Genomic DNA, 18,626 nt, shown 5'->3' on the forward strand with positions numbered 1-18,626 from the left:
TACCGCTCAAATCAATGATATAGTACCAATATTACCATTATAGTTATTGGTTAAATGGTTGTTAGCGTGGATGTTATGTTAGTATACGTGGTGCAATGTAACTCTTCCACGGAGAGAAAAACTCTCCAACACCAGCAACCGATCTTGCTCAGATATGCTCTTTTTGGGCAAGGATCTGAGCGGGGTTTTCGCTTCTTTTACTTGTTTTCATTTGGTTCTTTGATTTTAGTAGTTTTTTTTTATGGTTTTTTCTTACCGTTCGGTAAGTTTTATACATTATTATGGTGGTTTTGTCTCCTCTACTAGAGAAGTTTATCTCGGCTTTAATGGTCGCTCTTATTTACATGGGTTTTAAGAGCACTTAAGATGCTTTCCGGGATTTTCATCATTTTTGTCACCGACACCGGAATCTTCATCTTTGGATTATCCGGTGACAGAAACTTCATCTAAATCTTCATCAATGACATTCTTGACGAAGGAATCTTCATCACAAGTTTTAAGAGATTTGAGCAAATCACTCCAACTTTAGGAGCATTTCTTTATGAAGAAGAAAAACAAACAAAATTGTTGGAATTTAATTCTGAACAAAAAAAACCATTATTTAACCTATTTAACATCGGCTCTTATTCATGCTTGTTTTAGTCATGTTCCGTTAATCCTTCTCTTTCTCTCGTCGGATTTCTCCGTGTTGTACTTGTATGGCATGTTCTAGTACTTTGTATTCACTAATTTTTCTTACCCAATGTAACCTTGAATTTCTATTAATGAAAAGGTTCCCTTGTTTAAAAAAAAAAAAAAAAAGTGGTGAAACTTTACTAGAATGTTTCCATTTTCTTAATACAAGGTTTTTCCACCGATCAACTAAAATATACCCAGAAAAAAGGTATTTAGTTATCTCACAAGTATGAAGTTGCCAATTGTTTTACCAAACACTTTAACATAAAACATAAATCAATACTAACATATGTGACTCACTTATGGGTTAGGTCACCATCATCTTTTTATGACTATCTGATATGACAACTCAAAAGGTTAGATATGAAATCCGTTAAATCAAAAGTCATAAAATCATAAAAAAGATAAACCAATATGAAACTGGAACTTAGTTAGTAGAAATCGAAGTTTAATCTCATATAATCTGAAAGCAACGTAAAGAGACATATGAATCGAAAAAAGTTGCACAGTCATAACTATCAAAAGAATGACAAAAGATTTATAAAATAAAGATTATCATCAACTTTTGGGTTATTTGATGTTTGATACTTAGGTTTTTTACGGCTTTAGTGCTTGTTATAATATTTTTCCAACTTAGGAGTTGGTACTTGTAAATGACGTTGACCTACATTGACTCGTTAAATCTTGACCTCTGTTTACTAATAAATTAAAAATTAAATAAAATTATGTTATTTGACGTCGTTAACTTTGCCGCTAGCACGTGAGTTTTTTAAAAACTCATATGATTATAATATTTTACACGAAATCAGTAACTATACAAATGCCAGAAGAATAAAAGATATTTTTTATGCTCTTTTCTCTCTAAAACTCCTTCTTTTGTTACTTGAAAACCTTCTCACTCAAAGCCTCCCTTCCATATTTGGTCATTTAGACCATATATTGGCAGGTAATTGTAGTTATCTTAGTTAGTTTTGTTATCTATTTAGGTTAGATTCTTTGGATTTAAGGACTTTTCCTTAATTTTTTTGTCATTCTTATCTTTCGCACTTTTTTCCATATCGGCATCACAACTTCAGCAAAAATGGTGACGACGATCTGACTTTTCTCGGGGTTCCTGGTTTTGCATCGGTACACATAAATGAGTTCATCATTGGATATATGGATTAAAGTGTTTATGGTTAACAAGTGGTGACTATTGGCAGATCTGCTCAATTTTAAAGCCTTTTTTGATGAATTCTTTGGGATTCTGTACTTTTACAAAGTTGATTTCATCATGGGGTTTGCTTATGGGTTTATTTTTGAGTGTCGTTGTTGATGGTTATTGTTTTTTTTTAATCCATCTTTGTTGTTCTTTATGTATTCCACCAACAACTTTCCAACATTGTTTTTTCATCAAAGGTACTTGTTTATGTTTTTGAAAATAACACCGACGATTTCGGAAAGTTGACTTAGTTGGCGAAGATGATGTATTTATGGCAGTGGATTTTGCACGGTGGGAATCTGGTAAGTTTGACGACAGATCTAGGGTTTAGGTCCTGAAGATATTCCATTTTAGCTATTCTTTCTAGGGTTTGGTTTGGGATTCTGGTTTCTCTTGTTTATTTACCTGGGTTGTTTCTTATTGGGTCGTCAATTCATTGAAGAGTTTTCATTTTTTTTATGTAAGTTGTTTCTAGTTGGGTCATCAATTAGTTGATGGATGTCAAATTTGTAAGAGGGCTTTTATGTGGGTTTATCTTGTACGAGGATCGTGGACACTATGTATTGTACGTAATATTTTTTTATATAAAAGTATTTATACTAATCAAAAAAAAATTAACGAAAAATAAACAAGCACTCTGTACAATACTGAAGAAAATTCCATTAAAAACGAACGACCATTTGTTGAAGTATCTTGTTGTCGTTTACTAAATTCGAATGAGCATTACTAGTTTTCTTTTCATTATTTTTTTCAATAATTTGTTCAAAACAACCAATTTTTAGGTTCTATAATAATATGTTCTTGGATAATATATTTTTTAAAAATTGGTCATTCCTTTTTAAATTTATCAAATGTGGCAAAAGCGACACTACAATATGAGGCCATGTGTTAATGTATGCTAAGGTCACACCTTACAACCAAACCATTTTTTTTTCTTCTGTGATTCAGAATTTGTATAATACATATCATAATTACATCGTAAACTTATCCAACTTCATTATCATGCTTACGTGTTTTTTCATGAGTTATTTTGTAAAAGGGTCATAAGTTTAGTGTTTAATTAGGGTTTGGGTCGTAGAAATACAACTGATGCATTAGGGTTGTAGACAAGCTTTGGCTGTTTGATTTATTTTCAATAATGCCCTCATAAAATAGTTAAATCTCATTAAATCCTAACCCACGTAAATACTTAACCTATTCATTCATAATTCATCGAACATGCTAACTACATTTAAAAACACAACTTGTTTCACCAAACCCAAAAGAAAATTGTTCACAAATATTCTTCTCCAATGTAGTAATGCACTAAATCAGGTCTCATATTTCCATTAATTCTTCTATGCGGCTACAATAAATCAAGAGATTGTAGGTTAGGTTTTCTACTGAAAAACGATTATAAATCAAGAGATGGTAGGTTAGGTTTTCTACTGAAAAACGATTATTGAAAGTGGAGATTATTTCTTTTTTGAGTTGGTGAGGGATGGTGGTGAATGTTGAAGTTAAGGGCTAAATAATGAAAAAATTTATAAACTTTTTTTCCTCTATGTTTTTGTTGGAATAATTAATTGAAATTAATTTTTGGATTTTTTTTCTTTAAATTCTGATTTTGGGGGTTATGAGTTGAATTAAACCTAATTTATATTTGATGGAATGAATTGTTATGCTGGAAAGAAAAAAAAATTCAAAAATGGTTCTATCAATGATAATTTACTTATTCAATGGAGATAATGGTGGCACCGACGATGATAAAATTCATCGATAAAAAAAACAGCAAAATATGATAGAACTTGAATGGAATAAAAGATACAAATTTGGAGAAATGCAAGAAGATGGACCAGAAAGCTAAATACTTTGAAAATATCTAAACAGTCAACGCTAGTCAAGCATGGTCATCGGGTTTGGCAAAATTGAAAAGGTTAACTAACATCTTTCGAATGGTCTTGGGTCAGTTATTCTACTATCCATGCTCTAATTCGACATTAAACTTATGACCCTCTTCAAAATATCTTCTTTTGCATCATGGTAATTAAATTACATTAACATAACTAATCGGAATTACTTACATATATATATATATACACACACACGTGCATTTATTATAGTATTTTGAGAAATTGTGCCTGTGTTAATGTTGCGTTGAGTCCGCTCAGTGTCAGCGCTTCCTGGATCTCCTGAACAACAACGATTTTATTGAATTCCCTTGATAGCAAGCAAAAATCAAGATCCGTGATTTTATTATCTTCCTTTTACCTGCATAGCAAGCTAGCCTTGGATCTAAAAGAGGAGCGATGCCCCGCTTCCGCCTCAAGGAATAAGTAAATTAACTTCTCATTCCATGGCAAGCAAAAAACTTATGATTTTATTCACATTGTGTTGTTCTGATTGGATAACACATAGGATTTAAGAGTTTTCCACCCAATTTTCATCTCCAATACAAGATCAAGGTCAAGGTCATAAAAAAATGACATGGCTAAATGGGGGATAAAGGAGAAAGTCTCAAATACACATCATCTTTTATCTATAAATTTAAGTAGAAAGTGTTAAATATGACTTGGATTAGAGATAAAATTTAGCTAGAGTGTTTTATTTTTATTTATTTTTTCATGTATATAACACCCTAGATAGGATGACCTTGATCCCTAGTATTTGAAATGCTTTTAGAGAACCCATACACATCACATCACTCTTCTATTTGCTGAGAAAAAGAAACTAGTAAAATGTGAATGCCATGGACGGCTTTGTTTTATGTTTTTTCTTGCTTGTATTGTGTTTTGAGCACTTACTTCACATTCATCTCCTTGGCCGTTTGAACTTCCAACTAATGAAAAATATGGGAGACAAATCGTCGTGCATGCAGAAATATAAAATCTTTGAAGATTTATATGAAAAATTTGTTGAAAGAAAGATCTGATGAATTCGTACTCTTAGAAAGAAACTAGAAAAGACGCGCATCTGCATGATAGAGAGATAGAGTAAGCGGCTATAGCTATGACTGCATGTGCAATTGTTTCCGATGTCCCCAAATTGTATCCTCACTACCTTGTTCCACACGAACATGCATGCCACTATCTCATCGATTCCGCGTCCATACGTCTCTAAAATATTTGTTAATTCATCATTCGTTGTCATCTACATACATATGGGGATGTTCTATGATTTTTTGTCAGATCATGCCTATAATATAATACCGATACCGATCTGTAAACCTAATAAATGTGGTTCTTGGCTTTTCCTTAACAAACCTACTTACTTGTTTCCTTTAGATATAAGAATATTAATTAATTTCATTATTGTCATGTCTTTTTGTCGACTTTATATTAAATGAGAATGGGACTAATAAAACGGCCTCCTCATGATTCTGATCCCACAAAAGCCACACATGTTTAACGGTCATAGAGAATGTCTTCTCTGACCCAATTTTTTTTTTTTTATCCTTTATTGATTTTTCTCTTTTTGTTTTTCCAAATGATCAAACTTATTACAACTTGATATTAGCCGACCCTATTTCCTGTGCTTACAAAAATGCATCAGATGGCTATATACACCAAATGATTCAAAATGGAAGATGAAATGTGCAGTTCAACATAAATGCAAATATTGAGGAGATGTAGGATATTATGAATTTGATTATGCAGGTTGGAACCCCTCTGCTCAATCAAAAGATATGGAACAACAAATGTTGGCATGGAAGTCTAAAAGAGGGAGAAATAGACGGACAAAGATATGGCCCTTGATAATTTTCTCTATCATTTGGGTGATCTAGAATGACAAGAATCAAAGGGTGATGACAAAGAAGAGAGGCAAAGAAGCATCAATTGCCATTGATGAAGTCAAGAGCATCATCTTTCTATGGACATCTACATCCAATTGGTTATGATACATTGGAAAGTAATAATGGAAGGAAAAGTGTAACATGTTTTGTAACCGTATGTGATTATTCCTGTAACTGTGATCTCACTTTTCTTTTTTTTTTAATAAAATTATAACATTTTTCTAGTAAAAATAAAGGTTTCACCTATTTTCTAGCCACATTTTTCCTATTTGCCACCCGTCTTAGAATTTCTAAAACAATTTTATTTTTCAATTCTATTTTTTCCTATTTATCACCTTTGGAAAAGTCAAATATAATTTGACTATAACTTTAGTCACTCTTGTTCTTCTTCTTCCCTAATCTCCCTTTTCATCAAGAACACATTAATAAATTATGTCTAACGATTATTGTTCACCAAAAGTTTATGATTTATTTTTTAATATTTTATCATTAAATTCGTCTAATTAATCGATGAATTTTTTTTTGGAAATAGATGAATCAATCACTCAACAAGTAAGCTTACTTCCCAAATTAAAGCTGCTTAGAGAAAAAAAGGTGGTTGACCAGTAAAAATCTAATAAATCATCCTTGAGTATATGATCGATCAGGTTAGCATATGTTCAATTATACACAGTGCATCCACGATTAAAAGTGGGTAAGTATCAAAAGTGGGTAAGTATCAAAGTTGGGTCGAGAAGTACATCCACGATTAAAGTTGAGTAACTTAATTAATTTTCTCTTGATGCTTTTAGGCGTTAGACGCAACACTTCCTCGTTACAAATAGTATCAACCTTTTCCTCTGCGGAATTAGGAGCTACCGAAAAAGACGATGAATCAATTAAAAAAAAATCTACCGAACAACTTCAACGATCATCTTACGATGAGAATAATCCAATGAGTTATACGGCATCAACAAATTACCAATTTAATTAAATGAGTTATCTTCTTCTCGTTTGAAAAAATTTGTTAAAGAAATAGTGAAGTGAGATCGATGGGTGGAGATGGGGGAGAAAAGGTGACGGTCGTGGGAGAAAAAAAGAAGAACAAAAAAAAAAACTTTTCATCCTCTTTTTTCCTCTCTCTCCTAAGAAAAAAGAAGAAAAAAACTCTAGAATTTCTTTTTCTTCTTGTTCAGATTTAGTCCTTTTGAGCTAGATCTGAGCAAGGATATTTAGTTTTTTATGGATAAAGTTGTCTATTTTGTAGTTTTATGTTTTGTTTTTGGTGTCTATGGACACATTTCTTCGCTATTTGGGCGATCTTTTCTTCGTCTTTAGGACGATTTTCTCTTCGCTCTAATAGCGATTCTCTCAGATCTCCATTGTGTTTCTTGGCTTGCTATTCTCGATTCATCAAGAACATCAACGATTCTGCTCGGATTTGCTTTGGATTCATCTTCAATGAGAGGGATTTAGGGCATCCGAATTCGTTTGGATCTACAAGATTTTGGGAAAATTACTCCATTTTAATTGGAGCATCTCTTATCGAAGAAGATAATTATTTCAAATGGTCGGAGTTGATTCCGGTTCATACCATCATTCGTCAATACTACTGGTACAAAAATTAGATATCTTTGCGGTGCGTGGCTCTTTCTCTTCGCGATGTCTTTGCAATTGGTGTCATCATTTGTATTTGGGTTTTGATTACCTTATATTTTGGTGTTTTTGATAATCTGGTAAGCAATCATGTAATCACTATTTTGGTTTGAATGAATTGAAATGTGATTTCCAAAAAAAGTTGTTTTTAGGGTTTGTTTCTTTTGGTTAGTATTTGAGTGGTTTTAATATTGGTTGTAAACAAAAAGTCAAAGAGTAGTATCTAGGATACATTCTAAAAATATATGGGTGGTAAATAGGATAAATGAGGTAATTAAGGGGAGTGGCAAATAGGAAAAGAATAGGTAAAACCAAAATAAAAACTTGATATTGGCCATCCGTTAATTCGCGAATCGACAATTGGCACTCAAACGTGAGTTCTTGATCGTATCTCTGGAGGATGAGTTATCAAAATCGTTACTTCTGTATATATGCTTTTCATGAATTCTACAAGATGCCAAATTAATAGCTTACAACTTTTAAAAACACAAATAGTGAGCACGTGCGATGCACGTCGGTAACATTAATTTTTCATTCCATTTCTGAAATGTGGTACCTCCATTTTACTTTTCAATTTAGTCTAATATCAGGTAAAATTGGAAAGAAAAAAAATTTAAAGTATCACTTTTAATAAAACAGAGGTAATCTTTCGTATCGAAACTAAAATTTATAAATTCTTCTAAGTAATTTTACAGTATATTAAGTGAAATACTATTTGAGCATTATATAGACACATATAAAAAGTACATAAGCTCTTTCAATTTACCTTTAAATTATAGCTATTTTTTCGGAGAACTATAAATATATTAAAAAGTAAAAAATTTATATGGTTGTTTATACTCGTTGCGTATGTGATTGAAAGAGTTTTCCAAATATATAAAATTCGCAAAAATCCGACGTACCATTTAGAAGATACGAAATTTTAAAATATTTATCTTTATTTTTATAAAAATGGTATTTCTGTAAATAAATGATTTCATATATTATTATTTTTAGTTAAGCATTTCAGTCCTTATTTATATTTCTTAACTAAACAGTCCCTATTTTATTTAACATTTTAGTCCCTTATCCATTTGGTTAACCATTTTCCGTTTGGTGAACCAAAAAAAGAGTAAAGTTTTCAATTAAGCTTGCTTGCCTTAAAGAGGGGGAGATGTAATTAGCTAATAGAGGCCAATTTTCTGATATGCTTTTGTTTTCTAAGAAAATTCCTAAGTTTTATAATGTCAATTTTCTGGTATTCATGATCTTTATAATAGAGACCCGGGAGAAAAATATCTTGGTACCTCTACGATTTTTCAAGCTTCTGAAATTCAATTTCATATGGGTATTCTTTAAGTTGTTAATAACAAAATTTCTATTTGGTTTTTTTTTTTAAAGTAAAAAGGTGATCCTCTCAATTCCATTGATATAAAAAGATTGTATACATCATTTTAAGATACATCATTGAAAAACATAATAAAATACAAATCTTTTGTATCACAATAGTAAATAAATTGTAATAAAAACGTATTAAATGCATGAATTTCAAGGAAATTGATGATACTTGAGGGATGAGATTTGAATTATAATTCTGCCATTTGGATTTGAAGAATTTGTCTTCTTCATCATTATCTTCTTCATTAAGATGGAATTGTACCATACGGGAGTAATAAGCACAAAACACCATTATCACAATCAAATCTGGTTGCTATTGTTCTTCATGAGAATGTAGAATTACGTCATGCCGGAAGAAATCGTCCCTGATGTACTTGAAACAATTGTGACAATCGTTTGAAACGCATATAAGGCTATGAGAAATCTCTGATGGGTTTGGGAACACCATGAGAGCAATAACGAAATTGAAATAGGAAAAACCTAAAAATCGCATTGAATAACAATGTTTTATTTAAGATAATACTAATATAAAATATTTACTTATTGTATCCAAATCTGATTGGAAGATCAGAATATTTCAGACAATATCCAACAGATTTGGAGTACAATTTTGGAGAATCAAAGATTTAGGAAGATTTATCGCAGAGATTTTTTTGGAACAAACGGTTACGGGAGAGAAGGGAGAGACCAAAAATATTCTCAAACTCCGATATTAATATGCACCTTTTGTGTGGTTTGCGAATCATTTCTATTTGGTTTCATAAACTTATGTCTCAGGATGTTAGAACAAACTTGATTAAACATGTTGGTCAGGTTATCCCTCTTTACCAAATGGGTGTTTTTATTATCCCTAAGTATATCTATAGGAAGATGGATTCCCACTTATGCAAGTTTTAGTGGGGAGATACCCTAGACCCAAAAGATAGGACTTCATCTTTTGGTTTGGGATATTATTTTCTCTCCCAATATTGAAGGCACAAGAGTAGTCATAGAATCGATATTCTTATATACCGATTGTGTAAAGATTATAATAGAGCAATGCGTTTCTTATACAAGAGATATTATCCTAGAGAAGAAAACAAATGTATTACATAATATGAGTTTGGAACTAAAACACATATTTGGAACTTAGAAATTGAAGTCGTTTAGAGGGATGTGTTTTTCTGAACAAATCTGTTATCTGTAATTCTGAAGCACCATAATCCAGTCCAATGGTCTGTTTCTTGTAATGATATCTCACAAAGTGACAATCAATTTCAATGTGTTTTGTGCGTTCATGAAAAATATCACTGTGTGCAATATGAATAGCATCTTTGTTATCACAAAATAATGGAGTAGTTTTTGAAAGATGAACTCCCATGTCACCAAGAAGCCAACATAGCCAGACAATCTCAGATATAGTGTGAGCCAAAGCTCGATATTCTACTTCAGCAATTAAGCGAGAAACAACTGATTATTTTTTACTATGCCAGGATATTAGAGAATTACCAAAAAACATACAATATCCAGTAGTTGATCGATGATCAATTACATCACCATCCCAATCAGAATAGGAATATGCCCTGAGGTTCAGTTCATATATAGAAGAAAACTGTAATCCCTAATATAACATACCTTTGGGATAGCGCAGGATTCGAAGAACAACTGCATAATATGTCAAACGTGGATCTGACATAAACTGACTCACAATATGTACTGCATGATTAATATCTGGTCTTGTGATAGTCAAATGATTGAAACTACCCACTAGCTGTCGATACAATGTCGGGTTGGATAGAACCTCTCCTTCTGTAGGGTTATACTTCACATTTACTTCAACTAAGTAACATACTTCACCTGAGATATAAACTATCCTTCAGATGATCGATCAACTTCAATTCCAAGAAAATAATTTAGGTGACCAAGATATTTCATTTCAAATGACAAACTTAGTTGCGATTTTAGAGCATTAATACCTTCTAAATTGCTTCCTGTGATAACCATATCATCAATATAAAGAAGAAGAACAATTCATTTATTTGGCTTTCGAAATAAAATGACAGAGTCATATGTGAAAATGCGGGGGTCTAACAACCTCACCCAATATTTCGCTTAGCAATCTGTATGGACTAACTCCAATATACTTTCAAGAGAATCAACTAGACAGTTAGACTCGATCTTAAGAAAGATATATCAAAGAGTTAATATCTCTATCTCTCAATTCAATCTGCAATCAGAAAATAGAAATATCGAGCCTGATTGAATATAAGAGATATAAACTTGAACGGTACCAAAGACCAATGTTCAAGGATCAATCAATTTCAATCAACAACCAAAAATTGGATTTCACAATTGATCGATACAACGCACAACCTGTGATATTTTAATTATATAACAAAATATAATGCAGAAAAGAAATAACACATACACCAGAAGTTTTGTTAACGAGGAAACCCCAAATGAAGAAAAACCCCGGGACCTAGTCCAGTTTTGAACACTACACTGTATTAAGTCGCTACAGACTCTAGCCTACTACAAACTAACTTCGGTCTGGATTTTAGTTGAACTCCAATCAATCTCACATTGATTCAAGGTACAGTTGCGCTCCTTACGTCTCTGATCCCAGTAGGATCCTACACACTTGATTCCTTTAGCTGATCTCACCCACAACCAAGAGTTGCTACGATCCAAAGTCGAAGACTTTAATAAACAAATCTTTCTCACACAGAAAAGTGTACGGTAATAGATAAATCTGTCTCCCACAGAAATACTTACGATTTTTTTGTTCCGTCTTTTGATAAAATCAAGGTGAACAGGAACCAATCGATAAACATGAATTATATTCCCGAAGAACAACCTAGAATCATCAATCACCTCACAATAATCTTAATCGACTAGCGAAACATGATATTGCGGAATCACAAACGATGAGACGTAGATGTTTGTGACTTCTTTTCTATCTTGCCTATCAGAGATATCAATCTCAATCTTATGATTGTACTCGTACGATAGAAACAACAAGATCAGATCACGCAACTACAGAGAAAATAGTTGGGTCTGGCTTCACAATCCCAATGAAGTTTTCAAGTCGTTAACCTACAGGGTCTCGAGAATAAACCTAAGGTTAAAGGAGAATCGACTCTAGCTAATACAACTAGTATCACACAGGAGGTTTGGGGATTAGGTTTCCCAGTTGCTAGAGTTCTCCTTTATATAGATTTCAAATCAGGGTTCGCAATCAATGTTAGATTAGTAACAAAGCATTCAATATTCACCGTTATATGAAAACCTGATTAGATTCAAGATAATATCTTTCAACCGTTAGATCGAATCTTATCTTGTCATACACAAATGAAATTCGCGTTTTATTTAGGTTTGGGTAACCGTACCTAAAGATGTACACTTAGTTGGTTCAACAGTAGTTAACCGATGGTTAGCCATATGAGCACTTTCACATCAATCTTATTCATCTTCACCACAACTAGTTCAAGTAACTGAAAAGAACTAGTTAGAGAGTTGTCCAATTTCTTAGATCTTATAGAAGTACAAGACACAATTGAAGCGAAATCGGTTTGATTCACTTGAATCGATCCATGAACTTTATAGCCATGGTTTGCAAAGATTGCATTCCTTATTCAATAAAAGTTTAAGTTCATGAACATACCGATTTTAGAAAGTAACACACTTAAGTATGCTCACTGGTATGCGTACTTAAGTAACCGGTTTTGAGTTTGTTTCAGTTTCCAAAATCAGCAGAAATTCATGGATGTGAACTTTCCGCCAGTATGCGTACTTAGGTAACCAGATTGAGTTTGTTTTAGTTTTCAAACTCAGCAGAAATTCATGGACGTGAACTTCCGCCAGTATGCGTAAGGGTAGCATACTTATCTAGTCTCCATCCACCTATTGCACATATTCAAGAATGCATACATTAGGTTCCCGGTTTATGGACTCATACATTAATGTGCGAACACACTATGCTTATATCCAAAGATGATTACATAATGTAAAATCCCATTCAATCATTGAAACTTTCTTAGAGGATTTATAAGGTTGTTATTCACAAATTATTTTTCATCAAAGCAATTTTCAAGATATTGAAATGTCAACATGACTTTCGTCATGAGTAAAGATGAACTTGTATAAAGAGAAATCTTATCAACACATATTTCGAGAAATAGATAAGCGAGATATACTCGGCCCGCAATAGCAAATGTATATGATCGAAATATAGATACCTATACGACTTTTGTCTCAAAATAGGAGATATAGTAGATAGACTTTTGAGTGATAGATAAGTTCAAGTCTCCACATACCTTTTAGTCGATGAAGTTCCACCAGTTCCTTGAGTAGTTCTTCGTCTTCAAATAATGAACGTCGTGGAGTCTAGAGCTCAACTACACTTAACTATCCTAGTTCGAGACTTAGATATAAGTAGACTAGAAATCAAAACATATAGTTTTGACAACTAAATTTGATAAACAAGCTTGAGATAGCAACGCTTGCGAGTTCGATCGAGCAGTGCTCTAACAATCTCTCCCTTTTTCAATTTTAGTGACAAAACTATCAATACATATGAAATACAAAATAAATAAACTTTGTAGCTTCTCGTTCACATGCTTGATCTCCTTGGTTCTTCAACATTACTCGAAATCTTCGTCACTTCCAAGTACTCCCATGATTCTATAGGTGTTCAATTCAGCATCATAATTGTTGAAGATCCATAGCCATAACAATGAGAAAATGAAAGCTTTATATCATTATTATACAGTGTCATAGTATTATTGTATCACAACTTCGACAACAATACTATGATGATATGTATCAATATCCCTTAGTCAATACTTTCATCTCACATGAAAACCACTCCCGCTTACATAATGATAAAAACCATATGTATTTGTAGTGTGAACTACACATTAATTCTCCCCCTTTTGTCAATAAAATTAGCCAAGGTACGAAAACTAGCGGGATCCTAATGAAATTTCCACGGAGATACTTCATGACCAAAGAAAAGAACATATCAACTTTTTTTGATGCAATCATAAATCCGAAGATAAATGCATTCATCAAGGAGTTTATAAAGATACAAGATAACCTCTATAATATTCCACAGCCGCACTCCCCACAAAGATATGGCGATTAAGCATAAGTTTAATTAAGAACTCTCCCCCATAAAATGTAATTCCCGAGAGAACAACAAAAGCGACCTTACTTTCACAAGAAAAGAAAGATTTCTTTGGACATCCACAAATCACATAAGAATATCCAAAAATCTCAATTTTTTTTGGTTCATATCCAAAAATCTCAATTAAATTAACCACAAGAGAACCCATGATTAATTTAATCGGAATACTCAACCAAATTAACCGCAAAGGGATTCATGATTAATCTAATTTAAAATGCTCAACATAAGAAAACTTATGGAGCCACACAGTATATACATAAAAATGGATCAGGGAAGATCAATACTGCGGAATAAACAAAGATTCATTCTATTCTTCATCATTATTTGCATAACGACATATAATAGACATAATCTTTGTAAACAAAGCTCATCCTATCTTTCATCAATATTTGTATAATGACATAATAAGCTTATCTTTTGTTTTTCAAAAGTTCATTCAATCTTTTACCAATACTTGCATATCGACATACGAAAGAGATAAATTTTGCATATGTACTTCTCATGGATCACATGTAGCCATTTTAGTTGAAAGATAAAATCATCCAAGGCTAAACATAAAAGTTATTACAACCATTTAAAAAAAACAGTTAAAAGTAGATCAACATAAGAGGCTAAACAAACAAGGTAGATAGAACTACAAGTACAGAGATCAATCACTCAACCCGTAATAATCTCTTTTAATCTCAGTTTGAGCATAATCCACCTGTTCTTTATAAACATCATTTTCTTCCCGAAGGCGAGTGAGCTCGACAACAGCTGAGGTAGTTGCAGAGGCTCTGGTTGCAGGATGCCTCATCTTCTCGGTACTTGACATACTCAGAACATTTGGACCTCCAAGATCAGAGCCAAAAAGAGTAATGCGAAAGTGACTACACATCCTTGAAATGAGACAAGGAAAACCAGGAGTTTTTATTGAAGTATGCTTCACACTAATCATCTGATTAACAGTAAGTCCACAGAAGTCAATATTTCTTCCTTCAACAATGTAACAAACAAGTTCAGTAAGAGCTCTGCTTCATAAATTGTTTTCAATAGTACTTGGCATCATGTTATCTACAAGAAGTTTTGCAGCAACTTTGAGAAACAACCCAGCACCGCTAACATCAATCTTTTCATCTCTCCGAGAAAGATCTTTATCAAAGAGGTGACTAGACATCACTTGTGAAGTTAGTCTTTCATTTTAAGGAGGAGGAAATCGAGTACCCCCTGTTGATGGTGGATTTTCGACAAAGGTCAAAATCGTAAAATCATGAAACTGCATGTTTCTGACCCGGCTTCAAGAATGCATGTGACGATTCATTTTACGATCCGTGAATCGTTTCACGATCTCTGATCGAGTTCCACTCAGAGCCATGTTGAATATGTTTCTCGAAAGGCCTCCCACTAGCTAAGTGTTCGATGCTACCCATTTCATCATGCCCTCTATGTAGAATAACATGATTGGGCGGTACTCCTACATATATGTTTGTTGAGAGGGCTTAATGAAAAAGCGGGGGTCTAACAACACCATCCAATATTTCGCTTAGCAATCTGTATGGACAAACTCGAATATACTTTTAAGAGAATCAACAAGACTCGATCAATTAAAAGTACATCAACGAGTTTATATCTCTCTCTCTTGATTTGATTTCCTCAAACAGAAACTGCGAGTACTAATCAAATACAAGGAATAACTTGGATGGTACCAAAGACCAATATCCGAGGATCAATCAATGACAATCAACAACCAAAGGTTGGATTACTCTAATTGATGATCTAACGCACAACCTGTATTATTTCAATTATAAAGATAAAACAATATAATGCGGAAACTGAAATAACACAGACACCAGAAACTTTGTTAATGAGGAAACCGCAAATGCAGGAAAAACCCCGACACCTAGTCCAGATTGAACACACACTGTATTAAGCCGCTACAGACACTAGCCTACTCCAATCTAACTTCGGACTGGACTGTAGTTGAACCCCAATCAGTCTCCCACCAATCCAAGGTACAATTGTACTCCCTACGCCTCTGATCCCAGCAGGATACTGCGCACTTGATTCCCTTAGCTGATCCCACCGACAACTAAGAGTTTCTACGACCCAAAATCGCAGGCTTTGACAATAAACAAATCTGTCTCACACAAACAAGTCTATCAAAGGATCAATCTGTCTCCTACAGAAAAACCCTAAAGTTTTTGTTCCGTCTTTTTATAATAATCCAGGTGAACAGGAACCAATTGATAATCCGGTCTTATATTCCCGAAGAACAGCCTAGATAAATCAATCACCTCACAACAATCTTAATCGTATGGTAGCGAAACAAGATGTTGCAGAATCACAAACAATGAGACGAAGATGTTTGTGACTACTTTTTATATCTTGCCTATCGGAGATATTAATCTCAAGCCAATCAATCTGATTGTACTCGTACGATAGAAGATGCAAGATCATATCACACAACTACGATAAAAGTAGTATCGGCCTGGCTTCACAATCCCAATGAAGTCTTTAAGTCATTAACCTGGTTTTAGACGAAGAAACCCAAAGGTTAAAGGAGAAACGACTCTAGCACACAAATTAGTATCACACGTGAAGTGTGGGGATTAATTTTGCACAATACTAGATGTCTCCTTTATATAGTCTTTCAAATCAGGGTTTCGTCATTGTCACAAAGCAAACAATATCCACTGTTAGATGAAAACCTGATTTAGATTCAAGCTAATATTTCTCAACCGTTAGATCGAAAACTTAGCTTGTTATACACAAATGAAATGCACGCTTCTAGGTTTGTTAACCGTACCCAAACGTGTACATTGTTGGTTCAACAATAGTTAACCAAAAGGTTAGCCATATGACCATTTCATATCAACCATATTCTTATTCACCATAACTAGTTCAAATGACTTCAAATGAACTAGTTAGAGAGTTGTTCAATTGCAAGGAAATCTTATGTACTACACAAGACACAATTGAAGCAAAGATGATTTGATTCACTTGAATCGGTTCATGAATTTTTATAGCTACGGTTTGAAATCTGCATTCCTTAGTCTTTTTAAGTTTAAGTTCAGAAATCATCTTCAGATGTATAACCTTATTAAGTTCGCACACTAGGTTCGCGGACTTAAGCAACCGGGCAGAGTTTACAAACTCCAGGAGAAAATATCGGCAAAGACTTTCCGCTGGTTCACGGACTGGTACTCACGCAACAAGTTTTCAACTCCAGCAGAATTTCTCGGGATGAGAAGTTTGGCAGTTCGCGGACTAAGTTCAAGGACTTGTCAACAAGACATTCTTCTGGTTTCTCTTGATCAACAAAGTTCACAAACTTTGGTTCAAGGGATAGGACTTATGCACATATGTGTTTCCACAATAATACTTATGTCCATCATTGGTTATGTAATCTAAACTCTCATTCCAACTATTGAAACATTCTTAGAGGACGTTATACATTTGTTACACCATTTCTCGTCAAAGCAATTTTCAAAGTGATTGAAACATATCATGACTTTCGTCACTAGGTAAAGATAAACATGGTCGAAGCGAAACGCTTACCAACACATATTTCGATATATATATAGGCGAGGTATACTCGGCTCGAAATACCAAATGTGTATAATCTAAGTCTATATATAGCATACGACTTTTTGTCTCAAGAAGTAGGAGATAGAGTAGATAGACTTTTGAGTGACAGATAAGTTCAAGTCTTCACATACCTTTTTGTCAAGAAGTTCCACTGGTTCCTTGAGTAGTTCTTCTTCTTGTATGATGAATCGCAATGAAGTTCTTGAGATCAACTACAGTTTCTATCCTAGTCCGAGACTTAGCTATAGTAGACTAGAAATCAAGACTTATAGTTTTGATCACTAACATTGACAAACATGCCTGAGATAGCAACGCATGCGAGTTTGACTGAGCAATGCTCTAACATTCTCCCCCTTTGTCAATTTTAGTGACAAAACTATCAATACATATGGAATACAAAAAAGATAAAGAAACTTTAGTAGCTCCTATTCCACATGTCTAATCTTCAACATTCCTCGAAATCTTCGTCACTTCCAAGTACTCCAATGATCCCAAAGGTTGTAAGTTTAGCATCACCGTTGTTGAAGATCCGTATCTATAACAATGAGAAAGCATCGGTCTCGATCATTGTTATACAGTGTCATAGTATTATTACACATTGTTAAAGTCTAATTGTATCACAACTTCAACAATAATACTATGGTGATATGTATCACTCCCCCTTAGTCAATACTCCATCTAACATGGAAACCACTCCCCCTTACACAATGATCCGAAAACCATATGTATTTGTAGTGTGAACTACATATTAATTCTCCCCCTTTTTGTCAATAAAATTGGCAAAGGTACAAGAACGGGATCATAATGAAATTTTCGTAAGAGACATTTCATGACTAAAAAAAATACATACCATCTAATTTAGATGCAATCATATAACCGAAGCTAATAGCATTCATCAAGGAGTTCAAAGATACAAGATAACCCCTTTAAAATTCCACAGCCGCACGCCCCTAGATATGATCATTAAGCACAAGTTCAAAAGAACTCTCCCCCATTTGATGTCATTCCCAAGGGAACAACAAGAGCGACCTTAATTTCAAAAAAAAAGAAGGATTTTGCTTGGACACCAAAAACCATGAGAATGATTTTCTATATCCAAAAACTCAATCAAATTAATCACAAGTAAACCCATGATTAATTTAATCGGAATACACAATCAAATTAAACACAAAGTGATCAACTTAATTGATTATGCTCGACATAAGAGAACTTACGGAGCATACGACTAACAT

This window comes from Papaver somniferum, chromosome 2 (assembly GCF_003573695.1).
Source record: "Papaver somniferum cultivar HN1 chromosome 2, ASM357369v1, whole genome shotgun sequence".
NCBI lineage: Eukaryota > Viridiplantae > Streptophyta > Magnoliopsida > Ranunculales > Papaveraceae > Papaver > Papaver somniferum.